We start from the raw sequence: 21211 nt of genomic DNA, 5'->3' as shown, positions 1-21211 counted from the left end.
GTGATCTTATCAAATCATTTTTTCAATTGCGTGTCTTTGAGAATTAAGAGTACTATTCATTCCTTCAAGGATCGTTCTATTCAAACTTACTCCCCCTGGGAAGCAGCTTTTGGGCAGAATTGGGGTCAGCTGCGCTCATTGAGGTGCTCCGAGTTTGACATCTAAGAATTAGTGTCCACGTAGATCACCTTTTGCTATATGGGAATGAGAACAGCAAGGCCTTCAGACACATGGCAACATCCCCACCAGCAAGTTCTCCTCCAAACGTCTGAGGTCAGCTATCAACTGATGCAAGGACAATTTCTTCTCCGATGCCCTCAGACTTTTGAGTTGACCTATCTTACATTAATTTGATCGTTCTTTTCATCTTAGCTATGACTGTAACACTACATTTTGCACCCTTTTCTGTCCTTCTCCCTATGAACAATGTGCTTTGTCTGTATAGTGCACAAGAAACAATACATTTTACTATCTCAATACATGACAATAAAAAAATCAAATCAAATCAAAAAGTCACACACCATCCTCGCTTGGAACCACTGCCATGATTTTCTGCTTCCCTTCTTCCTGGGAGGTTTGGGTGTTGGGAGTGGAAGTTTTTTTTAAATTCACTTTTACAGGATGTGAGCATCGCTGGCTGGGCCAGCATTTATTGCCCGTCCCTAACTGCCCTCCATTCCAGAGGGCATTTGAGTGTCACCACATTGCTGTGGCTGTGGGGTCATATGTAGCCAGACGAGGTAAGGATGGCAGATTTCCTTTCCTAAAGGGCATTCGTGAACCAGATGGATTTTCCAACAATTGACAATGGTTTCATGGTCACCATTAGAATTGTAATTCCAGACATTTACTGATATCAAATTTCACCATCAGCTGTAGCGGGATTTGAACCTGAGTTGCCAGAGTATTACCCTGGATCTCTGGATTGCGAGTCCAGAGACAATTCCACTATGCCACTGCCTCCCGTTAAAGTCTTACGAGAAGACCAAATTACTTTTCTGTTGGCAGGAAAGCTTGCTGCGATTGTCCCCTCCCCCTGTCAGGGGCAGGCGCACTTCCTGTCTTGCAATGTCAGAAACCTTCCTTCCATTCACTAGCATCTTGTTATCGGGCCTCTCCACAGGAATCATCTCTGCTTTTAAGTGGTGTGTAACGGACTGATCTCTGAGGGAAACTCAAAGGTCAAAGGAGAGCTCACGAAATAGCACCACTTATTCAGAGGGAAAATAGGGCACTGGTGCTGGGAAAGGACTCAAGGGAAGGGAAAAGAACTTTGGGGGAAGGGGAAAGCACTTGGGGGGGAGGGGGATGCATTTCAGGAGAAGAGACTAGGGTGTTACGATTTGGGGCATGAGTCCTGGGTTTCAGGGGGATGACTTCAGGCCAGAAAGGGGAAAACACTGAAGTATGAAGATCACAGTTGCTGAGGTTGTCTTCTGCTCCTAGTCCATGGCTTTCTTGGAAGGGCCTCATGGAGTATCACAGAATTGTTATGACGCACAAGGAGGTGATTTGGCCCATCATGTCTGCACCAATTCTCCAAGCCAGCAGCATTATTTAGTGCCATTCCCCTGCCTTTTCTCACCATACATTGTTTCTATTCAAGGAAACATCCAATGCCCTCTTGAATGTCTCAACTGAACCTACTTCCACCACATCTCTAGGCAGTGCACTCTGGACTCCAACCACTCATTGTATAAAAATATTTTGTCTCACATCACATTTACTTTTTTTTGCAAATCACTTTAAATCTGTGAGCCTCATTCTTGACCTTGCATGAGTGAAAATAATTTCTCCCTCTCTACTCTATCCAGCCCCCTCATGATTTTTAACATCTCTATCAAATCTCCTCTTAACCCTCTTCTTGCCAAGAAAAACAGTCCCAACCTCTCCAAACTATTTTCATAACTGAAATTTCTCAACCCTGTTTACCTTTTCTACACTCCCTCCAAAGCATTCACATCCTTCCTATGGTGTGGAGCCCAGAACTGTAGTCCATCGGAGAGTCAGTACAGACTCAACGGACTGAATGGCCTCTTTCTGCACTGTAGGAATTCTATGATTCTATGATGCTTGACATGTCTGGATGATGAGCGGGAACAGTGAGGGATGCTTGTGACTGCCTGCTGTACCAATTGGGCAGCACTGTGGGAATTTCTTCCTCGATGAACCTTTCCTGATCTGGGAATGGTAGGTTTGAATAGACAGAGCTTTAGGCTGCATTTATTTGCGATGTACAAGTGCTAGGAGATCTTAAAAGGAGAGTGCGGATAGAGCTGTGTCTAATTTAATTTTGGATACATTTGACCTCTGTTGACATGAATAGCAATTGCTTAAAGTAAAAAATATATTGAAATTGATCCAAAAAGCATACAATTAAAATTTGTGCAACATCCATCAATAAAAAAGTACCATTATCCAGTAAAAATTGTATTAATAATTAAGATGCACTGTTAAAAAGTTGCTAAGACATTATAAAAATGAAATGTGATAGTTGAATAAAGCTGTAAACACAAGCCCATAACTAGCTCATTAAAATTTGATAATGCCTTGTAATGCTCCTTGATATCGGGAATAATAATTAGCCACGGAAGATTTACAGATGCATCATGACCTTCATTTCCAATCAGTGTTAGTTCAATTAGTGGCAGCATTGTACAAATTCAGAAGATTGCGAGACCAAACCCAGCCCGGGATTAAAGGTAGCAACCTCAACCGACCTTTCAAATTCAGATCCAACCAATTCTTACTGAAAGAGGCACTGTTGATTAAATTTATTTATTCGTTCATAGGATGTGGACATCGCTGGCTGGGCCAGCATTTATTCCCCATCCCTGAGGACATTTAAGAGTCAACCAAAGTGCTGTGGACCTGGAGTCACATGTAGGCCAGACCAGGTAAGGACGGCAGATTTCCTTCCCTAAGGGACATGAGTGAACCAGATGGGTTTTTCCGACAATGGTTTCACGGTCATCAGTAGATTCTTAATTCCAGATTTTTTTCATTGAATTCAAATTCCATCATCTGCCGTGGTAGGATTTGAACCTGGCATGCAGGACATTACCCTGAGTCACTGGATTATTAGTCTGGCAACAATACCACTATGCCACTGGCTCCCCAATTATAAGATGATAGATAAGGTGAGTTAAACTATCCTAGTGCTCCAGGTTAAACTGGAGGGGTGAAACTATGATCAGGCAGGTTAGCCCATTGCATTGGGGTGAGCTGATGTCTGCGATGGTGGTTTGTCCAGGCTAGGATAGAGTAAAGGATCAGGGTACCAGTGAGGTTAAACGGAGGCTCTACCTGATGCAATTTTTCAAAGGCTTTCATCTTCTCAAGGGCAATTCACCTCCTCAAGGGCAATTAGGGAGGGGAATAAATGCTGGCCATCCAGTGATGCCTATGTCCCACGGATCAATAAAAAAAAGCCACCTCGGCCATTTTGCTAAGATGAAGCATTAGCTTCCTAGGATGGGGTGCAGTGCTGCATCCTGTCAGCTTGGAACTTGTTTGATTGAATCCAAGATGGGATGCAATATCTTGTCTTACCAGCTTGGATCTGGTTTGTCCCTCGTATGGGGACCACGATTGGGATTAATTTGAATTGGCTTTTTGATTAGGATTAAAGTACCAAAAGGTGCCAGTAAAAAAAAACAGTGAGTTATCCTAGCTAACATTTCATTCAAATACCAGCAACAGCAGCAGATTAACTGGCCATTCACCACAGAAGAGAAAACAGTCATAAAATCAAATACAAAAGTTAGGATGTAGGCTAACTGCATAATATACCTTAGAGTTTCTGATCTACTCCTTAACAGGATTTAAAGGCTGATAATCAACCAGTATTTTGAACACACCTTCCCTTGGCATCAAGACCTGGAGTGGGTCTTGAACCCAGAGCTTCTGACCAAGATGAAGGGATGATACCACTGACCCACAAGACCTGCTAATCATGACATTTAAGAGGCAATTGGATTAGATATGAAAACATATGACAGTGTCAATTGATTTTGAATTGATTTGATTTATTATTGTCACGTGTATTAGAATACAGTGAAAAGTACTGTTTCTTGCACACTATGGAGACAAAACATACCATCAATACAGCTAGGGTGTCGAGGAGTATAAGGTAGGTCCATTCACAAGTTTGATGGCAGCAGAGAAGAGACTTTACTTGAGTTGGTTAGTACATGTCCTCAGGCTTTTGTATCTTTTCCCTGTGGGAAGAAGTTGGGAGAGAGGATGTCCGGGATGCTTGGCATCCTTAATTATGCCGGCTGCTTTTCTGAGGCAGCAGGAAGTGTTGACAGGGTCAGTGGATGGGAGGCTGGTTTTCATGATGGATTGGGCTACATTCACCAGCCTTTATAGTTTCTAGCAGTCTTGGTCAGAGCAGGAGCCATACCAAGCTTTGATATATCTGGAAAGGATGCTTTTTATGGCTCTATAGAAATTGAGGCGAATGACATGAGATTTTCCTCTTCCTGTTTCAAATGACGGACGGACACAGAGAGGTAGTATTTCTCAGCAAGGCCATAAGCAGCACCCCAGTTATCAGTCAGCAAAGTGAGTTTGAATTTGGAATGCAGAGTGAGTCTCGGTACATGAGTGTTATAAAGCAAGTGTTGTTGGCTATCCTAGCCAATCATTCTGCTTCTTAGACCTCAAAGAGATAGGTTTTCTTACATGGAACTTAAACAGGAGGCCCCAGTGATGAATTGGGAGAAGCCCACTACCTATATCTGCAAATTCAAGAATGAACAGTTGTCTGGACTATATCTCTCCAAGAGCATAAAGCCACAGTGATAGCATCTGTAGAGAGTCTTTTATAAATAGATACCAAGCCAAGTGAAGAATGAAGATAGACACAAATCATTTTTTTGACGGTTTCTTTATTTACGGATGTAGCTTTACATAATAAGAAGTTCTGTCAGAGAGTTAGTGCAGACTTGGGTCGAATAGCCTCATTCTGCACTGCAGTGATTCTTTAATCTACATCTTCCTCCTTTCTACTCACCAATCCAGCCTTCCAGCAGTGCATCTTTATATGTTCCACACTATCCTCCTGCTGATTTCTGATTACTTCAGGCTGGTAATGAGAATTTCAGGAAATTTCAGTGTAAGGTACTGTCAGCAGTGTTAGCAATCTACTCAAATCCTTCTTCATTATCTTACTGTGCCTAGAAATACATGAGACAGATGAAGAACGCACTAACATCTGTTTCCATGGTTAGTTTTTCCTAGATTGGGTTGCCAGCTTTTCACTATGAGCTATAGCTTGTGGGGGTGGGGTTTGGGGAGGCGGGTAGGGTTGGGGGATAGGGGGCAATAGTCTACATCAAGAATGGCTGACCAGGAGACTTTCCCACTCTCAATGCCTGCCATTACTCTCAATGCCTGCAGGTTGTTATTCAAGCTGATTGTCCATCTAATGAACGTGCCTTCTGTGGCTACCAAGTCCTGAGGTGGAACTCAGTCAGAGGGCGGGACATCAGCCACTGGGCTGCAGATCTCTCAGTTCTTCTTTATAGCTTGTCTTCACACGCATTTTGGGGGAATAGTGGGGAAGTGATGGAAGGATTCCTAGGCAGAAATTCAAAAGTCTGATGGCAACAGGGAAAGAGCTGTTCTTGAGTCAGTTGGTAAGTGATCTCAGATTTTTGTATTTTTTTCCTGATGGAAGAAAATGGAAGAGAGTATGGCTGGGCTACATGGGATCAGTGATTAAGCTGTATGCTTTTCCAAGGCAGCGGGAAGTGTAGATGGAGTCAATGGATGGGAGGCTCGTTTGCGTGATGGATTGGGCTACGTCCACAACCCTCTTGCAGCCTTGGTCAGAGCAGGAGCCATACCAAGCTGTGATGCAACTGGATAGGATGCTTTCCATGGTGTAGCTATAGAAATTGAGGCTATGAAGTGAGATTTTGCTCTCCTCATTTCAGATGATGGAGGGACACAGAGAGATAGTATTTCTCAGCAAGGCCATGCTGTTTCCATAAGCAGCACTCCAGTTATCTACCAACAAAGAGAGTTTGAAGTTGGAATGCAAAGTGAGTCTGGGTGCAAGTGTCATTGGCTACACCAGCCAATCATTCTGCTTTTTAGACCTCATACCAAGCTGTGATACATCCAGAAAGGATACTTGCTATGATGCATCTGTAAAAATTGGTAAGAGTTGTAGTGGATGTGCCAAGTTCCTTCAGTCTCCTGAGAAAGTAGAGGCAATGATGGGCTTTCTTAACCATAGTGCCAGCATGGAGGGTCCAGGCCAGATTGTTGCTGATCTAGACTCTTAGGAACTTGAAGCTCTCAAAGCCCTTGAAGAAGCTTAAAAAGTATATTAAAGTGAATATCCCTAATTGTTAAGCACACATCAACGCAGAGTGGATGAATGTCTTGAATGTACTGTAATTTTTATGATCTCTTTCAGGACTGTCTGTAGGATTTTACTGAATGTTTGTTTATATTTCCTTATATTAGTGTCACAAGCAGGCTTGCAGTGAAGCCCCTGTGGAAATCCCCTGGTTGCCACACTCCGGTGCCTGTTCGGGTACACTGAGGGAGAATTCAGCATGGCCAATGCTCCTAACCAGCATGTCTTTCAGACTGTGGGAGGAAAGCGGAGTCACCCAGAGGACATGCAGACACGGAGAGACTGTGCAGACTCCCCACAGACAGTGACCCAAGCCGGGAATTGAACCAGGGTCCCTGGTGCTGTGAAACGGCAGTGCTACCCACTGTGCCATTAATGGAAGTTGTGGTTGCTTATATACTTCACTGGTAAATGAGTGTTTACCTCGTCGAGGGGCGAATGGTACAAAATAGTGCTATAAAAATGGAGTTGAATTTTTTTATAAACGTTTGCTGACCAGTATGAAATTCTAAATAATAAAACTACATATGGCTTCATATTCCCTCTACAGGATTGATTCAAGCTTTATTCCCTCCCCATGAGCTGGTGATGCCAATCAACACTTGACCAAGAATAGCATCCCAGAGCTTGAGCAGAAACATGGGACCATTGGGTCAAAGGGAAAAACTCCAGTGAATGGTGACGTACTTGTGCAGAAAGGAAGATGTTTAATTTTCTATGATGACTGGTCCCTGAAAATTTCATGCTGGGAATCATCCTTGGCTTAATCATCTCCAGTTGCTTCACGAATGATCTTCTTTCTAGTATAATATCACTGTTGGTGTTGTTCACCGATGATTCAGGAGTGTTTAGCCCCATTGCTGTAATAATGAAACAGCACATGCCAGTCTATAGATGGACCTGGATAACATTCAGGTTTCGGCTAACACATGCTAGGTAACATTTGCAGCACATATGTGCTAAGTAATTACCATTTCAAACAAGAGAAAGCCCAGCCATCAGCCCTTGAAGTTTAGCAGCATCCAGTGTCACAGAGTCCCCCGCCAATGATGTCTTGGGAGGCTGCCAATGATTAAATTAACCATATGAGTACGGCAGCAAGAGCAGAGAATGTTGCTGCCTGTGGCTCATCTTCTGACCCCTCAAAGTCTGTCTGCCACCTACAGGGTTATAGTAAGGAGTGTGATGGGCCAAATGGCCTCCTTCTGTACTGTAGTGATTCTATAAGACAGAGCTTACTGAGTGACGAAACCAAGTCAATGGTTTTGAAAGAATTCTATGGTGTATCTAAAAGTTGGTGAGAGTCATAGCTGACATGCCAAATTCCCTTAGTCATCGAAGAAAGTAGAGGCATTGGTGGGCTTTCTTATCTATAGTGTCGGCATGGAGGGACCAGAAGCTTGCCGAGGCTATGAGACAGAGCAGATTATTGTGAGTGGGCTCAATATCTAACCCTCCATGGTGTACTGTGATGTGCTATGTCCGGTCTACAGGATGAACATTAGCTTTCCGCCAAAGTGGTTTTGATAGCATCTCCTTTCACTATGATGTTCACCATTGACTAGGGCACGAAGAGCAGTATGCTGTCCCTATCATGTCCTAAGCTCCCCTCGATGGCACACATTTTCCTGATTCAAAATTCCTTACATTTTTCCTTGATCAGCAACTTGGAATTCCCACTGTGATAGGACCATCTGCAAGGGAGTGCAATAGTTCGAGGAGGAAGGCCACCATAATTGCCTTAGAGCAAATGGGAATTGGCAATAAATGCTGCCTTTCCAGAACCATCCATTTCCCAAGAACAAAAAAAGGGTTTGTAAGAAGCTAATGACTGGCGCTGTTTGTGACTTCACTCTGTGTGTGTGTGTGTGTGTGTGTGTGTGTGTGTGTCTAGCCAGTCCTAGGCTTTCAAAAATTCATTTACTGCCCATTCCTTCAACTGAGTGGCTTGCCAGGCTATTTTAGAGAATATTTAAGAGTCACCCACATTACTATGTATCTCGAAGATCAATTCATCCAATGCAGGTATTTTTGGAGCCCTCATTTTGCTGTGAGTCAATTGTCGGATTATTGTTACACTCCACTCAGAATTCTTCTGGTCGTTACCATTTATCACATGTGCTAATTATGCATTACCATTTATTGCATGCAGTAATTCTGCATAACCATCTATCATGCACACTAATTGTGCCGTGCAGTTTATCACAGACACCAATAATGCATTACCATTTATCGCATGCATCATTTGTCATTAACATGAAGGAATTTCAGCTGTGGGCAATAAAAGAGTTTCTGTGTTCCCCCATCCCCTCCCACTGTCTGATTTTAATGTTGTTTATGAAACTTCTGCCAGTGTGAAATTGATGTTTGCTGCTCTAACAGATAGTGTGTGGTCTATCCAAGGCTAAAAAACGGAGTGATATATCCTAACATTGAAGCTAAGTAGAGAAGCAGCGATGGATTCGTATTTGTCTGCACAATCCAGCATCCACGGAGCACTGGCCATGGTAGTAAAATGGTCCATGTTGCGGAAGCTTTTTGATGCAGGCTGTTACAATCAAACACTTTTAACATATGTGCAAGTTTGCTTGGCACTGAAGCATCAATTTTACTGCCAGATGAACAGTTACGTCCAGTTCAGTTTGGAGTATTGGGACATGGTGACACGTTTTTACTGGACTGTTGCCTTGTTAAGCCTTCAGGGATTCGTTGCCTTCAATCCCTATTATTATCTGTGGCCATGTGTACAAATCTATGCTGTACAGGAATAGAGCAGGATTGGACTTAGACTGATGTGAACCAACCTTGCACAATAAGACAGTCAATGATTTCTTCCCGGGAACTCAGGGCCTTTACTTAAGTCAGCCCACTGTGAATGGAAATAAAATTGGAAATTTGGCCACCTGGACATTTAGGTGCCTTATACAACAAAGACTAATGATGTCTTTCTTTCCATCATCAACAATCAACGGCTCAATGCAAGTATATTACATTAATAATAGCGCAAGGACTGAGCAAGGAAATTAGATTCTGACGTGATATGGAGGAACATAGGATTTAAGAGCAGAAGTAAACCATTTGGCTCTTCAAACCTACAAACAGCATTTGATAAGACCGTGACTGATCTGATTGTAGTCTCTGGAATGACCTCCACGAGACCCATGAGGTTGGGGTCTTGGGGCATGAGCTCTTTGATTGAGGTCATAATTGCCAGCCCTATCAGGGAGCCACAGTGGCACAATGGCTAGCACTGCTGCCTCACAGCACCAGGAACCCGGGTTTGATTCCCGACTCATGTGACTGTCTGTGCAGAGTCTGTACGTTCTTTCTGTGTCTGCATAGGTTTCCTCTGGGTCTCTCGTTTCCTCCTACAGTCCAAGAGATGTGCTGGTTAGGTACATTAGCCATGCTAAATTCTCCCTCAGTGTATTTGAACAGGTACCAGAGTGTGGCAACTCGGAGGTTTTCACAATAACTTCATTTCAGTGTTAATGTAAGCCTACTCATAAATAAACTTTAAACATCAAAAATATGGGAGTGTCAGGTCCACTGGCTGTCTTGATTCTGACTACAATCCAGAAACACTCTAGGAGTGGAATAGAGTTTGTAAATAAAGCAAATCTGGTGAAGGAACTCCATGATGTGGAGATGCTGGCGTTGGACTGGGGTAAACACAGTAAGAAGCCTGACAACACCAGGTTTAAGTCCAACCGATTTATTTGATAGTAAACTCACAAGCTTTCGAGGTTAAACTCTTCGTCAGGTGACTGCAGCCTCTGAGGAGTTGGTTCAGCCTCAACTCCACATTTCTGTCTTCCTCCAATAACCGTTGCTTATCAAAAATCTGGTTTTTAGCCTTTAATAAATTCAATGAGCCAGCCTCCACTGCTTTCTGGGAAGAGAATTCCAGTTACTAACAATCTGCAAAGAGGAAAAGGATTCTCCCCATCTCTGTCTTAAAAGGAAGAATTCTTATTTTTAAACTGTGTTCCCTGGGTCTATATCTGACCAAGAGTCACCCAAACTTGAAACATTCTCCACAGATGCTGTCAGACCTGCTGAGATTTTCCAGCATTTTCTATTTTTGTTTCAGCTTCCAGCATCTACAGGCTTTTATTTCCCCCGGGATCCTGTTTGATTCAATGAGGTTGGATGACAGCATTGTTCCAGTGATTATCGGTGCTGTGTGTCACGGAACTTCACTCTGCACAGAGGTCTCGCAATGGAAGGAGATAAGGAATGTAGGGCAGGAGGGCGGGTACGAGTGTGAGGAACCAACTACAGGACATCCACAGGAACGCAATCTTCCATTATCTTCCACATATGCTTGTGCAATAGTCCGTGCAGCGGATATGTTCAATGTGATTGTGCTATGTTGCTTTCTCCTTCCGCACATTTTCTGGGTGTGTTTCGTTGACTAAGTCCTTAATGGAACATGTCGGAATGTGGGCTGGTTGTCAGGCGAAAGATGCCCAAATGAGCTTCTTGGGATTTTGATAATAAACCACCTCATGGATCCAGAAGGCCCAGCTTCTGAGTAAGATGTTTCCGACATTGTTATCCCTTGCCTGACACATATGTTTTCTGACACACACTAAGTTTCTGAGAAGAAACTTTATGATTTTGATGTTGGTTTTGGTTGTGTTTGATGTTAGGATGAGAGCCATCTGTCAGATCTTTGACTGTTGCTGAACAGAGAATAACGGGCCTCAACAAAATCTATTAATCTGACGCAAGGCAACCTCTAACCATTCTCCAAATGATCTGATGTTTTCATTCTTGCACCACGGACACAGAAGCTAAAATAGCAGCATTGTTAGCTTTTTGGAAAGCTTCCTTTGCCATCTAAGACTTGCACAACCAAGGAATGTTAATATTATGTTAATTTCCTGTTAAGGCTAAGAATAAACAGGTGGGAGGGTACTGCTTGATTAAGTACCTTGAGTACTTATAAAGAGGGACTGCTGGAGACCATTGTCAGCACTAATTTGATCGGTTTCCTTTGAACTTTTGATTTTTGTTTTAAATTGGTTAGTTTATTTGATTGACATACTCAAGACTTTAAAAAGACGCCAACCCTGTTTTCCCCACTCCTCGCCAGCCCCCATGCAAAATAATGACCTTAATTTAATTTGATAACTTTCTTCTAAAGTTTTTGTCTCAGTGTTCCTTTGAGCAGTTCATTCGTATAGTTGATATACTCAAAAGGGTTTAAAGAGGGACTGCGAGGTGTGGTAGTGGTGGCTCTACCTCTGGGCCAGAAGTTCTGGGTTTAAGTCCCATGCTAAGACTTGTCAACTGAACGTGTGATCAAGATATGATTCAATCGGCCTAAGAATCCTTCCACAACCTCCCCACTATTCCCCTGAAAGGCAAAAAAGGTGTGTGAAAACATGCTATAAAGAAGGACTCGGTGGTCTGCAGTAGGCATTGAGAGTGGGAAAGTCTCCTGGTCAGCCATACTCAATATAGACTGGTGCCCGCCTCCCCCCCCTCCAACCAACTCCCCCCCTCCCCCCACCCAAACTGTAGCCCGTGGTGAAGAGCTAGCAACTAGATCCAGGAAAAACTAACCATGGAAACAGATGCCAGTGTGTTCTTCATCTGTCTCATGCATCTCTAGACACAGTAAGATAATGAAGAAGGACTTGAGTAGATGGCTAACACTGCTGACAGTACCTCACACTGAAATTTCCTCAAATTCTCATTACCAGCTTAAAATAATCATGAATCAGCAGGAGGATAGTGTGGAACATATAAACAGGGACTGCTGGAAGACTGGATTGGTGAGTAGAAAGGAGGAAAATGTAGATCGCAGTGCAGAGTGAGGCTACTTGGCCCAACGAGTCTGCACTGACTCTCTGACAGAGCATCTTATTATGTAAAGCTACATGCGTAAATAAAGAAACTGTCAAAAAAAGGATTTGTGTCTATCTTCATTCTTCACTTGGCTTGGTATCCATTTATAAAGGACTCTCTGCAGATGCTATCATTGTGGCTTTATGCTCTTGGACAGACTACAGTCCAGGCAACTGTTCATTCTTGAATTTGCAGATATAGGTAATGGGCCTGTCCCAACTCATCAATGGGCCTCGTGTTTATATTCCATGGAAGAACACCTGCCTCTTTGAGGTCTAAAAAACAGAATGCTTGGCTAAGGTAGCCAACAACACTTGCTCTATATCACCCATGCACCGAGACTCACTCTGCATTCCAACTTCAAACTCTCTTTACTGGTAGATGACTGGAGTGCTGCTTATGGAAACAGCATGGCCTTGCTGAGAAATACTACCTCTCTGTGTTCCTCCATCATTTGAAACGAGAAGAACAAAATCTCATGTCATTAGCCTCAATTTTTATGGATGCACCACAGAAAGCATCCTACCCGGATGTATCACGGCTTGGTATGGCTCCTGCTCTGACCAAGACCACAAGAAACTACAAAGGGTTGTGAACACAGCTCAATCCATCACGCAAACCAGCCTCCCGTCCATCAATTCTGTCTACACATCCTGCTGGCTCAGAAAAGCAGCCAGCATAATTAATGACCCCACGCATCTTTGACATTTTCTCTTCCACCTTCTTCGCTCAAGGAAAAGATACTGAGGACATGTACTAACTGACTCAAGAACAGTCTCTTCCCTGACGCCATCAAACTTTTGAATGGACCTACCTTATATTAACCTGATCTTTCTCTACACCCTAGCTGTGACAGTAACACTATATTCTGCACTCTCTCCTTTCCTTCTCCCTATAAGAACATAAGATCATAAGAAATAGGAGCAGGAGTAGGCCATCTAGCCCCTCGAGCCTGCCCCACCATTCAATAAGATCATGGCTGATCTGAAGTGGATCAGTTCCACTTTCCCGCTTTCTCCCCATAACCCTTAATTCCCTTGTCTGTCAAAAATCTATCTACCCGTGACTTAAATATATTCAATGAGGTAGCCTCCACCACTTCAATGGCTCCATGGACGGTGCATTTTGTCTGTAAAGCACGCAAGAAATAATACTTTTCACTGTATCCCAATATGTGTGACAATAATAAATCAAATCACATCAATGAACCAGGCTGCAGCAGCACCAACGTTTGCTGTCCTGGCATGTTGTTTAAACTGAGTGCGTGTTGGCACCAAACGGCATCCAAGGAGGATATTGAATTATTGGACAAACGACAGAGTCAGGAGCATCGAAGTCTTCTGTACAGCTGGGAAAATATTTCATTATTGCAGAAAAAGGAAGTAAGTAAAAGAAAGGATGCTGGCGTATGGTATTGGCGTCCAGAACACAATTTCATCTGCTTCTCATCAGGGCTCGAGAAACAGAGCACAGACATCCCACTGAACCTTGCTATTAATACATTACTTCTTACAAGGAAAGATGCATTAGAGGTCAAGACAATGTACGATAGTGTTATTTGCCCTCCTTGTCAATTAACTGCGGCTAATAATTATTGCAACCTCCTTTAACATGCAGATTTTGCTTTCACTATACTTTAATTGATTTGGCAGAGGGCACTAATCCCTGATAGGACCGGATGTTTTAACAACAGCATTTTAAGGAACCTATTTGAATTTGAGTGCTCCAACAGGTAATGGGCTTGGAGTAATTGGCAGCGGCTTTCAGTTTGAACAAATGGATTGTGGACTTAATTAAAGAACTGGATTAATTAGCTCACAATTACTTCTCCCAGAATAATTGGAGGCTTCACTATTAATACAATATGAGAAAGAATTGCCACTTCATTAACTCAGCCGGAGTATTGTGTCCAGTGTTAGGTACTGTGCTACAGAAACGATCTGGAGAGGGTGTAGAGATTTACTCGATCGGTAACAAGGATGGACGATATGAGTTATGGAGAGATGCTGGAGAATCTGGGATTGTTCTCTTCGAAACAAGAATAGTTAAGGACAATTTAATAGAGCTCTTAACAATTATTAAGGGTATTGAAAGAATGGAGAGTAAGAAACTGCTTCCATTGGCAGGAGGCCCGTTAAAAGAGGACATAGATTTTAGCTAATCGATTAAATTACCATCGGGGAGAAGAAGACTTTTTAATGCAGTGAGTTGCTGTGATCTGAATTGCACTGCCTGAAAGGGCAGCGGAAACAGATTGAAAAGCCTAAATTATGTGTTCAAATCTCTGGAGTAGCACTCAAACCTGTGCTTTACCAATACTGAGGTGAGGCTGCAACCGCTGAACCAAGGCTGAAACCTAATTTTTGTGCTCCCATTAATTTTCATAGACCTCAAGTTGTTGACACTAGTTTGCTCTAGCTGTATTGATTGAGTTTTATCAGTTGATCAGGTAACAGCTCCAGGTACTAAGACAGAAAGGGCTGGAAAACCTCAGCAGTTCTGACAGCATCTGTGGAGAAAGAACAGAAGTGAGTCTGGATCACCTTTCATCAGAGATCCGGTGTCAGAGCTCTGCTCTGACGAAGGGTCATCCAGACTCGAAACGTTGGCTCTATTATCTCTCCACAGGTGCTGCTGAGTTTCTCCGGCATATTCTGTTTTTTGTTTCTGATTCCAGCGTCCGCATTATTTTGCCTTTAGCTCCATGAACTGCCTTTTCCACACCTCCAACATTCAAACAGGACAAACTAAGGAGCAAAAATAAATGATCCACAAATAGGTTTGGATGGTCAGGACTGCTTGTTTTGGGGGGCCTAATGGAGCCATGGAAGACCCTGCTTCATTCAGCTACTGAACGTGGGCACCTGGCAGCAATGCTGAGAAGAAAATAGCCAGAAAAATCATGTCTGAAGCCTGTGAGATTCCCCCTGCCTTCCTCAAAGTGCCTCAGAAAGGAGTACCAAAATAGTGATATGTCCATTTCAACCGAGAGGAGGAGAAATTTCTTCAGCCAGAAGGTGGTGAATCTATGGAATTCATTTCCACAGAAGGCTGTGGAGGTCAGTTCATTGAGTGTATTTAAGAGTGTATTGAGAGATAGATAGGTTCTTGATTGGTAAGGGGATCAAAGGTTATGGGGAAAAGGTGGGAGAGTGGGGTTGAGAAACTTACCAGCCATGACTGAATGGCGGAACAGACTTGATGGGCCAAATGGCCTAATTCTGTTCCTATATATTATGGTCTTATAGTTTTATTCTCTCATTAGTCGTCGCGCCAGTTGGCACTATCTTCGGACCATGTCTGGGCAGGTTCAACTCCTGAGGTGGGATTTTCCAGTCCCGAAACCGGAAAATCCCACCCAAGGCCAACGGACCTTTCCATGGTCCACCCCTCGCCTGCTACGATTTGGGAAAATTCACCCCCTAGTCTGTCAGATATCTATCATGGCATTGTAGTTCCTGGTTCCTGGTCTGTACAGGTGGGCAAGGGGGGATAAGCTGGGCAAAGATGCATCACACATCTTCCCGATAACTCCAGGAGTCATCCGATTTCAATAGCAGATAATGAAAGCAATCCTGCCTTCCATTTACAAGCAATAAACTGTCAGTCAGACAGAGGTTGGTCTGTAGTTGTTTGTATTACTATCATGTTTACAACAATCTGACATCTCCAATTAGTTGCTGTTTCTCGGTCTATTTTCCTAAGCGATTCAGCAAAATCATTGAATCCCTACAGCCCATCGACTCTGCACCAACAATAGTCCTGCCCAGGCCCTATCCCTATAACCCCACACATTTACCCTGCTAATATCCCTGACACTACAAGTCAATTTAACGTGACCAATCAACCTAACCCGTATATCTTTGGAGTATGGGAGGAAACCGGAGCACCCAGAGAAAATCCATGCGGACACGCAGAGAATGTGCCAACTCCACACAGACAGTGACCCAAGGCTGGAATTGAACATAAGAACTAGGAGCAGGAGTAGGCCATCTGGCCTTCGAGCTGCTCCGCCATTCAATAAGATCACAGCTGATCTTTCCATGGACTCAGCTCCACTTACCCACCTGCTCACCATAACCTGTAATTCCTTTACCGTTCAAAAATTTATCTATCCTTGCCTTAAAAACATTCAATGAGGTAGCCTCAACTGCTTCACTGGGCAGGGAATTCCACAGATTCACAACCCTTTGTGTGAAGAAGTTCTTCCTCAACTCAGTCCTAAATCTGCTTTCCCTTATTTTGAGGGCATGCCCCCTAGTTCTAGTTTCACCTGCCATTGGAAACAACTTCCCTGCTTCTATCTTATCTAGTGCCTTCATAATCTTATGTTGCTGTAAGATTATTCTTATATCAACCCCACATTCTTCTGAATTCCAATGAGTATAGCCCCAGCCTACTCAGTCTCTCCCCATAAGCCAACCCTCTCAACTCCAGAATCAACCTAGTGAATCTCCTCTGCGCCCCCTTTAGTGCAGTATATCCTTTCTCAAATAAGGAGACCAAAACTGTACACACTACTCCAGACGTGGCCTCACCAGCATCTTATTCAGTTATACAACATAACCTCGCTGTTTTGAAACTCCATCCCTCTAACAATGAAGGACAAAATTCCATTTGCCTTCTCAATTACCTGCTGCACCTGCAAACCAACTCCTTGTGATTCTTGCCCAAGGACACCCAGGTCCCTCTGCACAGCAGCATGCTGTAACTTTTTACCATTTAAATACTGGTTCCTGGTGCTGCAAGGCAGTAGTGCTAACCACTGTGCCCACCGTGCCACCCAATTTCAAAGTTCTGCAAGTAAAAACAATCAACAACTGGCCATCTAAAAAGAATCAGGAGGATGGAACAACCCAGCCTCATGCCACATCAGGAGTTAGTTAATCTTGTACTGTTTTGCGCTGTCCATTCACTCAGGCTCTCCCTCTTGCACTGCAAAGCAAGTAAAATAATTCTCAAAGCTCACTGGTTTGTTGAGGAAGGTTTTAGTCACAGTAATACTTGCCAAGAGCAGAGCTGGTAGGCTAGTGCACTGATGCAGTGAGTAAAGGGAAGTATCCAGTGTACAATAAGACATATAGAGCAGAGATCCATGGATTGAACTCCTGCTCTATGTTGGAGGCACTGTTCTGACTGGGGAAGAATTAATGTTGGTATATTTGGCCTCAATGTTTTTGGCTGAATGAAGTTGGTGTTGTCGTGGAATTGTCACTTGACTAATGATCCAGAGAACCGGGATAATGCTCTGGGGACCTGAGTTCGAATCCCACCAAGGCTGATGGTCAAATTTGAATCCGATAAAAACAATCTAAAATTAAAGTCTAATGATCTCCATGAAACCATTGTTGGAAAAACCCATCTGGTTCACTAATGTCCTTTAGAGAAGGAAATCTGTCATCCTTACCTGGTCTGGCCGACATGTGACTCCAGAGCCACAGAAATGTAGTTGACTCTAAAATACCCTCAGGGATGGGCAATGAATGCTGGCTCAGCCAGCGAAGCCCACATCCCATGAATGAATATAAAATAAAGTAAATGGTACAGCATGGATACATAAACTGGCACAAGAAATGAGCCAGTCCCTCATAGTAACAAAAACAACCTGCGCAAGCCCGTGCTGCAGATAATGTCACTCATGCATGCTCGCACTGACTAATGACGTCAGTGTACTATTCAATAAGAAATCACTTAGCGTACACACTATAACACTCGATGACAGAAACAAAACGGCAATAACTGCCACCCCTGATTTCGATCCATCAACCGCTATACTGAAAATTGCACAAGTGGACAAGAGGTGAGGCTAGGTTGGTCTCCATTGTCAAGCGTTTTACAGTTGGGTTATCCACCTGGGCTCGATGTGTCGGGTCACATTTGAGAAGTAACTTCCTGCTTGAAGTGACTGAGGGCCGGCGATATCTGTGGATCCAATGTTTCATGAATCAGGATGTGGAGTAGGGGGAAGCAAACGGAGAGAGAACAATAAGCTGAGAGTCAGAATAGATAGACGTAGAGTAGCCGCAGTCTGTAACTTTGTTAGAAATGGGTGCTGTCGCAGTGCATGAAAAAGATAGAACCTGGGTGGCATGTTTCACAGTGGTTAGCACTGTGTCAGGGACCCGAGTTCAATTCTGGTCTCGGGTCATTGTCTGTGTGGAGTTTGCATGTCCTTCCTGTATCCCTGTGTAGGTTTCCTCCGGGAGCTCTTGTTTCCTCCCACAATCCAAAGATGTGCAGGTTAGGTGGATTGGTCATGATAAATTGCCTCTTAATGTCAGGGGGATTAGCAGGGTAAATACATGGAGTTGCAGGGATAGGGCTTGGATGGGATTGTTGTCGGTCCAGGGACAATGGGCCGAATGGCCTCCTTGGGCACTGTAGGGGTTCTATGATTCTATTTTATGACTGTGAAAACTCTAGTCTTACCATAGTTGTGACAGGGGTCATTGGGACCACGGTGCCTCTGCTGGCTCCCTGAAAGAACTAGCTACTTGGTCTCATTTCCCTGATCAGCAGCTAAACACAACTTTCAAATCATTTTCAATTTTAAAAAGTATTCATTGCCAGATAGTGGGTGGCACGGCGGCACAGTGGTGAGCACTGCTGCCTCGTAGTGCCAGGGAGCTGGGTTCAATTCCAGTTTTTGGTGACTGTTAGTGTGGAGTTTGCACATTCTTCCCATGTCTGCATGGGTTTCATCCAGGTGCTCCGATTTCCTCCCACAGTCCAAAGATGTGTGGGTTATGTTGCTTGACTACATTAAATTGTCCCTTAGTGTCAGGGGGATTAGCAGGGTAAATACGTGGGGTTACAGGGATAGCATCTGGGTGGGATTGTTGTTTGCCACAGACTCGATGGGCTGAATGGCACTGGACGGATTCTATGATTCTGTAATATTTGTCAAAATAAGGCTCCACAGACCTGCCTGAGATGGATATACAAATTTCATAATATTACAGAAAAGTGTGACAGCCCTTGGAGAAACACCAGTCACTCTTTCTCTCGCCAGGTTTCTGATGCACCGTTGCTGCTCTTGAGTGGGAAAATCTGGTTTTTGAGTAAACCTTCTAATGTGTAAACTGGACATGAAGGAATTTCACTCCCTCTGGTCATCGGCTGGTTAATCCGTTAAAATAAACAGGTCAGCATCTGTGCAAGACAGCCCACACAGGAGTTTAACGTGAAGGCATTAACTGGCGCTTTGAGGATATTAAACTTGCAAAGGTCTGCTTTCTGAAATAGAAATCCTTGTTTCCCATTCTCTGTGGCTTCTCATATACAACTGTCAGTTGTCTGGATTTATTCCTGTTAGTGATGTTTGCCAATTTTAGTAGGGTTTATCCAAGCTAATTTTTATCCATGTTAGCAAGATTTAACGCTGTTAATACACGTTATGCTTGTTAATATGACTAATCTCTTGTTGGTAAAGTTTATTCTATTACTGAGATTTATTCTTATTAATAATATTTACTCCTGTTATCAGGCTTACGCATGTTAGTAGGATTTATCCAGATCAATAAAGCTCACCTGAGTTTATGAGATACATCCTCACTCTTAAATTGAATCTGTGTTTGTAAGATGCCTTGCTGGTTTGTTTTTAGTCTCATGAAACCTTAGTAACAATAAAGGAGTGGGGGCAGTGGGACAGGTGGGTGTTGGGTGGACGAGAATGCGGAAGTGGGTATGTTGGCTAAATGAGGGGGTGGGGTCGTGTTCTGGTTAGGGGTTAGGGTGCGGGGTTGGGGTGGGAGGTATTTGGTGGATGCGGGGGTGGGGCATGAGGTAAGGGGTGTTGGGATGATGGGGGAGTGAGTGTGTGGAGTGATTAGGTTGAGTGGTGTTGACTGAATAAGGGGATGGAGGCGTGGGGTGGTTGGGATGGGGATGTTGGCTGAGTGAGGGGGTACGGATGTGGGGTGGTTGCGTTGGGGGGTGTTAGGTTGTTAAGGGGCTAAAGCATGGGGAGGTTGTGGTGGGGGTGTTGCTGAATGAGGGGATGGGGGCATAGGGTGGTTGGGGTGGGGCTGTTGGCTGAATGAGGGGGTGGGACATGGGGTGGTTGGGGTGGGGCTGTTGGCTGAGTGAGGGGGTGGGGCACGGGGTGGTTGGGGTGGGGCGGTTGGCTGAGTGAGGGGGTGAGGAGTGAGGTGCTGCTGGATGATGGAATTTGACCAGCACAAAATTGGACCTCATGTAAATTCTGTCAGAACATTTTGGGTGCCAAATAGGCACCCGGCCCAGAAGGAGGGCAGGAAATCAATCTACCCATTTGCTTGGTTGGCTGACAGCCTAGGCCTGGGGCAGGGAATGCTGAGGGGGTTGTGGAGTGGGGAGGTGGCGTTACTGGACAAAGCTGGCAGCAGGCAGTGGTTCTTTTGTGGGCCTAGGGGGAGAATTTCCTCATCTGTCTATAACTAGGCGACGTGTACTTGGAACCCATGATTTCCTAACTTCTTACATCCAGTGTAGAACCCTGATTCTGCATATCTAAGGTGCTGGAGGATAGAACATAGAATCCCTGCAGTGCAGGAGGAGGCCTTTTGGCCCATCAAATCTGTACTGGCTCTCCGAAAGAGCATCTTACACAGGCCCACCCTCTGCTCTGTCCCCGTAACCCTGTGCATTTATCATGGCTAATCCTCCTAACCTATAGATCTTGGGACACGAAGGGGCATTTAGCGTGGTCAATCCATCCAACCCCCACATCTTTGGACTGTGGGAGGAAACCTGGAGGAAACTCATGCAGACACGAGGAGAATGTGGAAACTCCACACAGCCACCCGAGGCTGGAATCGAACCCAGGTGAATGGTGCTGTGAGGCAGCAGTGCCAACCACTGTGCCCATGCTTACCACCTGTTACATGCAGGAACCCTGAATGGCCAACAATTGACCAAACCGGCAGATAGCGGCACCAAATTTGGAACATTATCACTGATTGCACTGAGCTGAGTTCCTTCCCAACTATTCATGAG

The sequence above is a fragment of the Carcharhinus amblyrhynchos genome, chromosome 28 (genome assembly GCF_965287045.1).
Source record: "Carcharhinus amblyrhynchos chromosome 28, sCarAmb.v2.hapA, whole genome shotgun sequence".
NCBI lineage: Eukaryota > Metazoa > Chordata > Chondrichthyes > Carcharhiniformes > Carcharhinidae > Carcharhinus > Carcharhinus amblyrhynchos.
Note: the sequence above shows the minus strand (reverse complement) of the source record.